The 6,818-nt window shown below is 36.0% G+C and overlaps 1 pseudogene; it reads left to right on the top strand.

Moving 5' to 3' along the window:
- Positions 1-1,002: 1,002 nt before the first annotated feature.
- LOC104990400 overlaps positions 1,003-6,818 on the top strand; it is a 16,977-nt pseudogene continuing 11,161 nt past the window's right edge.

The raw sequence follows: 6,818 nt of genomic DNA, 5'->3' as shown, positions 1-6,818 counted from the left end.
TAACTCTAACCTATTGTATAATGCATATTTAGTTGAATCCTTATGTTTCCCAGTCTCTCTTTCTCACTCCCCTACTGGTACTTCCTGGAATCTCCTTTTCTCAAATCCTATTTCAGTGTCTGCTTTCAGTAGAGCCCAACCTAAAACAGCACTAAAAGGCAAAACCCAGATATACATCCAGGTCTGCCTGCCTGCCTGCCTTAACAACCTCTGTGGTTCTCCAGGGAACATTTAGTGATGTGTTCTGGTAATTATTCCCCTGGCACAGACAATGTTCTGATGTGGTGCCACCTTACAAAGTCCTGACTGGTGACAGCATTTAATTTTCCTTTTTAAATTTGATTCTGCGAGAGTCTTGTCCTCGACAATTAAAAAAAAAATTCTTCCAATAAGCATAAAGGTCTTCCTTTGAAGCTGTAAAAGGGACATATATGTGGTTCCCAATTTCTTGTTTCCTCAGGTAACCTCTGTGGAGAGGCACTCAGATAAGTGCCCACGCAGCCTTAGTTGTTCTCTGCTGTGCACTGAAGCCTGTAACACAGGAGGAAATGGTCCTGCTGGCCCATTCAAATAAGCACTGAGCCAGCAGCAATGAAACTTTGCTAATATTGCTATGGGAACATTCACTGGGAGCCAGTGTTGCTTTTTAACTCTATGAGTTTGATGGCAAAATATAGATATACGGGCATGCAGAGACAGAAATAAAGAAAGAGAGAGAGAAATAGGGTGTTGTTTTGTTTTCTTTCAGTCATTCAGAACTGAGGAGCTGCTCTCGCAGGTTTCAGGTCATAATTTAAAACATCTTCAGCATTTATTTAAAATAGATAATTTGAAGAACAACAGATAGTAAAAATATATCTGAAGAATATGTTTATCCTAGCTATATGTTTCTCAACAGCTAATGTATATGAGCCATAGTGGTAAACTTGGGACAGATAATGCACAAATGAGTGAAAGAGAGAGAACAAAATTGTAGAGTGAGTTTGAGTCTCCAGATGGAGCATGGGGAGAATGCTTCCCATGTTTGCTTGGGAACAGGCTGTGGAAGAAGAAAGAAATATGATGTATGGAGCCCACATAAGAGAGGATAAGCCTGTGCAGGGCAATGTGAGACTCTTGGCCTCACTTCCAAAGACATTTGAGAGCAGAAGTACAGAGTAATGATTGATAGGATGGATTTGAATACAGTTAAGTTTAAATTCAAATTTTGGCTGTGTCATTTATATATGATCTATATAGCCTTAATAAAATTTGCTGTCTTCTCTGCGTTCACTTATTTGAAAGTAGAAACAAGAGTACAGATCTCACAAATGAAATGTACTAAAAAAAAAAAAAAAGTCAAAACTAAATAAGGTATACTTGGCCTGCTTCATTCAAGGGATGACCAATAATTTTGGTATGGCTTTACTTTGAAGGACATTTAGTTGTGCCCAAAATATCCATAGATATTTGGTCCATAAGACACCCGATCAATAAAAAATTCAGTTCACACTAAAAGATAGTTGAAATTGGGCCCTATCCAAAAAGTACATGAACACATTTGGTCCATGCCAAGTAGTTTTGGATAGGACAAACAACCAAGGACCTTTTGGTGTGGACCATATGTCTCCATGGATCTTTTTGGACAGGACCAAATGTCTGCTAAAACTAGCAAGTTCTGCTGGAGAGGGATGGGCTACCCACTCCAGTATTCTTGGGCTTCCCTTATGGCTCAGCTGGTAAAGAATCCACCTGCAATGAGGAAGAACTTGGTTCAATTCCTGGGTTGGGAAGATTCCCCTGGAGAAGGGAAATTGAAAGGCTACCCAGTCCAGTATCCTGGCCTGGAGAACTCCATGGACTATAGTCCGTGGGGTCACCAAATAGTCGGACAGGACTGAGCGACTTTCATTTTCACTTTCAAACACGGCTCCAGGCAAGAATACTGGAGTGAGTTGTGCTCTCCTTGAGGGAATCTTCCTAAACCAGGAATCAAACCCGTGTCTCCTCATTGCAGGCAGATTCTTTACTGCTGAGTCACTGGGGAAGCCCATATATCAATCATTCATATATATATATAATTTAAATAAATATTTGAACTTAATATATAATAGAATATATTTATAGAGAAAATCTTTTGAACTTTAAAAGATAATTTCTATAATGAATAGTATTGTAATAAATTTGCAAGTACAGAAAATCCATTGTAATATTCTTTTGGCTGAGAAAAATCCTAGGTAATTGTACCTTTAAATATTTACCAATTTTTATTAGCAATTACATAATGCATTATTTCATTATTCATCATGTCTTTAATCATCTTTTTTTTTCCATTTGAATTTAAATTTCATGGGAGATAGTGTACAGTAGATTAGTCCTTGGTTTTGATGTTACTTGTACTCATGAGGGTGAAAGGAAGATATTTTTAGGAAAAAAAAAAAAGTACCTCTGTGGCCCTGTATTTAAATGATTTCAACTTGAAAATTCTTCAATATAGGAGAGAGATATATATTGTAATGATTAAACTGCATGTTTCTTCCAACATAAGATTTAGGAAAAAGAAGATAAATTTTAAGAGACAGATTTCAATTCATAATGTTAAAAACAACACCCTTTAGGCATGTGTATATGCATGTGGGTGCAGGCACACCAGAAAATGGAATAGGCTACATCAGATGCTGTGAGTTCAGTGAGACAGTTTTAAGCACAGAACGATCACTCACTGGATTAGTCTGCTATAAACAGGCTTTTAAAGTCCATCCAGTGTAGCACGACATGACAACCATCACAAACTCATCCAGTTCAAAAGCTTTGGCCCCAGGAAATATAGTAGTATACCGGTATATGATGCTAGAAAGAAAAGTCCATCCATACAGACAAGTCAACACCTATTTATTAGGCACTGACTGTACACCCGGCACTGAGGCATCAGAGATGAAGAAAGTTCCCTCTTCTCTGTAATGAGATGATAATCAATGAGATCACTGTATGGGAGAGGAGTGATGATTAAGAAACCAAGAAGAAATAAATTTGAGTCCCAGTCCATCATTTATTAATATGTGATCTTGACCATATTTTTTGGTTCTCAAATCTTCAGGTTTGCCAATAGAAAAGAATGAAAAAACATTCACAGAGGCTATGCAACCGAGCAGATGCATAGACAGCTTTGTGTCTAAATTTGCATTTCTGATAAAGTTCCAGGCTGAGTGTTGAAATAGCACCATTTAGAGAGAAATAGTGCATTCTGTGCTTCATTAGTCAGACAACTTAAAATCATTACATATTAGCTAAAAAGAAACCAAGTATTTCCACAGGACCTCCAACTCTGCATACCACATGGATTTACTACACATTAGCTCACCAGCCAGAAGTACAGTGTGTCTAAGGCTGACACACTGATTATATATCCTATAGATTATATATCCTATATTATATAGATTATATATCCTATATTATATAGATTATATATCCTAAAGTTTACTTGTGGAAATATACGTGCACTGAGCTAGGTTTTTCTGACTATGTAGTTTATTCGACAAACATATAAACAAAGAAAAGTCCTAAAATAAGTGTAGTTTAATCAGAAACAACATAAAGTGTTAACAGATTACATCCAATTTCTGTCTATTACTTAATTATAGAATGCTAGGAAAATTACTTGACCTCTCTGATAATTAGTTTCTTTATCTTAAAATTGGGGATCATTCCCCTTCCCCATTGAATTATTATAAATATTAAGTGAGATAATCTCAATCAAAAGCACTTTATGAACTATAAAGAAATATATATGTACACTTATAATTATATATACAAACACATGTATATATGTGTGTACATATATATTATATATACATATTTATTAGCATTACCATAGTATCTGGCACATAATAGGCACTCATATAAGTTTTGAATGAATGAATAAATGTACTGTAGATTGTAATCATACCATCATTCAATTCTTACATCCAACAAGCAATTTTGAGTTTGGAATACAGGCAGAGGAATATTTAATCTACTGATTGCTTTCTTATTCTAGAGGAATTAGTCATTTCTATGTCATTAGGCTCGAGATCCAACTTGGAAACACATTAAGGATAAAGATACTTTAGTAGACAAAACAGCATATTAAAGTTAATTTTTATTTGAAAAACTAAGGCATTTTTAAGTTTGGTAACTAAAAGTCATAGAATAGTAGTATTGGGGGGCAAATCTTGCTACCACCTTCTTTACATACATAAAGAAGCAAGAGAAGGGAAGTTTAGGTGTCCTACCTGAGTTATACATGGATGGAGAGAATGTCTTGGACATAAAGACAAATATGATATTACTAAGTTAAAGACTGTGTCAAATGCAAGGTAAAATATCCCAGGAATACCATCTCTAGCTGTTGTTCTGGTAAACAGAAATGGAAAACTCTGTGTAAACAAGAACATTGTGCATTTGAGATTGTAGAGAACCCACTCTCTATTTTACTTTAAATATAAACCATATATGTTCCTGGAAAAAAACAGTTTTGGTGAGAAGTATATAGAATCTGTAAACTTGCTGAATTCTAATTATGCATCAAGCATATTCTTAATAATTTTGCATACATTATGTCATTTAGTTTCCCTTATAGTCCAATGATGTAAGAATTATCATTGCCATTTTACCAAAAAAAGAAATAATTTAACAAAATGAAAATCTGACATTTAAAAAATAATATGTCTAAGATTATATTGTTCAAAATACAGTACTGGGATTCGAACCAGGAATGTCTGATTCTGAACCCTACAGACCTTATATTTTTATTGAGAAGGCTATATGCCTCCCAGCATGTAATCAGTGGCCTCTGACCCAGAAAGGAATTTAAATGTAGGATTTTGTTGTTGTTTTTAAAGCGGGTTTATGCTGATACAAGTCATAGAGGAAGGAGTGACTTGAACACATGACACATTGTCAAGGAAACTTCATTGGTATGCCAAATGTCACAGAGTCCAGGGACATAAAATCATTTGTCTATGGACATACTTATTTTCTTGATCAGTTTACACAGCAAGGGGGAGATATCAGATACTCCAGAATCTTATAAAGACAAATCACGGAGTGAACAGGAAGTTTTCAGAGCTTAATTGGAGTGTTCAGGGATTTAATGCATTCTCCACCCTGAGAAATTGGACATTGTTAATTTGAATTTTCTTCCGAAACTCTAAAGAAAACTGCTTTGAGACATTTAACTTCAAAACTTCCATGGAGCTCCAAGGCAGCCTTCAACTCAAAGTTAAAAAAGAATAAGTTTCTTACTCTAAGAGGTTCAGGCAAGCATGGAAGTATCTTTTAAAACCTAAGGAGCAAATGTATACAATGACTTAGGTACTAGATATCAGGTACCATTCACTTGAAGTAGCCACAACATGTGCAGTAAAACCTATGAGACAATCTGAGTAACTTCATTTAGGTTTATTTTCCTATTGGCTATAGGCACTGGGTATCTAACTGAGAAATTCTGTCCCTAGTGCATTGACTACAATGACCTTCTAGACATGTTTTGTTGGTTCATTTTAAATATTCTTCTCTAGAGATAAATCAAGAGATTTCTTTCATAGCACAATGTTAACACTAATACCCACTGTGATTCTGATGGTAACATCCCATATCAGGGAATTTTTATTTTTTTTTTTATTTTTTTTTTTTTTTAACTTCTTTATTAAGGTGGATACACATTCTCATATTAACAATTCTTGTGAACAAAAGCAACCAAAATAAGACGATAGTAAGATGTGCTTCACATAAAAACAATCAAGTGGCTAAGAGGAGATCTGGCCCTGTACAACAGAAAGATTAGGAAGCAAAACGTGAATAAGTCCTAAGCTTCTGGAATATAGGACTTATTCAGGGAATTTTTAAAAACATTATGTAACAACCTGTAATTACAAACACTCTTTCTGTTCTCTGTGTAGACCTTTGAACTTCTCTTTACCAACCTGATACTCTTCTCTCCCCCAACTATACTGTGCCTCACACCCTTGATTTTAGAGCGGCATTTTTTAAAGTCAGTATTTAAGTTCAGTTCAGTTCAGTTTAGTGGCTCAGTCATGTCTGACTCTTTGGGACCCCATGAACTGAAGCATGCCAGGCCTCCCTGTCCATCACCAACTCCTGGAGTTCACTCAAAGTCATGGCCATTGAGTCAGTGATGCCATCCAACCATCTTATCCTCTGTCGTCCCCTTCTCCTTCCACCTTCAATCTTTCCCCACATCAGAGTCTTTTCAAATGAGTCAGCTTTTCCCATCAGGTGGCCAAAGTATTGGAGTTTCAGCTTCAACATCAGTCCTTCCAATGAATACTCAGGACTAATCTCCTTTAAGATAGACTGGTTGATTCTCCTTGCAGTCCAAGGGACTCTCAAGAGTCTTCTCCAACACCACAGTTCAAAAGCATCAATGCTTCACTGATAAGCATTCTTTATAGTCCAACTCTCACATCCATACATGACTAGTGGAAAAACCATAGCCTTGACTAGATGGACCTTTGTTGGCAAAGTAATGTCTCTGCTTTTTAACATGCTGCCTAGGTTGGTAATAACTTTTCTTTAAAGGAGTAAGCATCTTTTAATTCATGGCTTCAGTCACCATCTGCAATGATCTTGGAGCCCAGAAAAATAAAGTCTGTCACTGTTTCCACTGTTTCCCTATCTATTTGTCATGAAGTGATGGGACCAGATGCCATTATCTTAGTTTTCTGAATGTTGAGCTTTAAGCCAACATTTTCACTCTCCTCTTTCACTTTCATCAAGAGGCTCTTTAGTTTTTCTTCACTTTCTGCCATAAGGGTGGTGTCATCTGCATATCTGAAGTA

Source organism: Bison bison, unplaced genomic scaffold (assembly GCF_000754665.1).
Source record: "Bison bison bison isolate TAMUID 2011002044 unplaced genomic scaffold, Bison_UMD1.0 scf7180017864179, whole genome shotgun sequence".
In the NCBI taxonomy this organism is placed as follows: Eukaryota; Metazoa; Chordata; class Mammalia; order Artiodactyla; family Bovidae; genus Bison; species Bison bison.
This window is presented reverse-complemented; position numbering and strand designations above follow the sequence as displayed.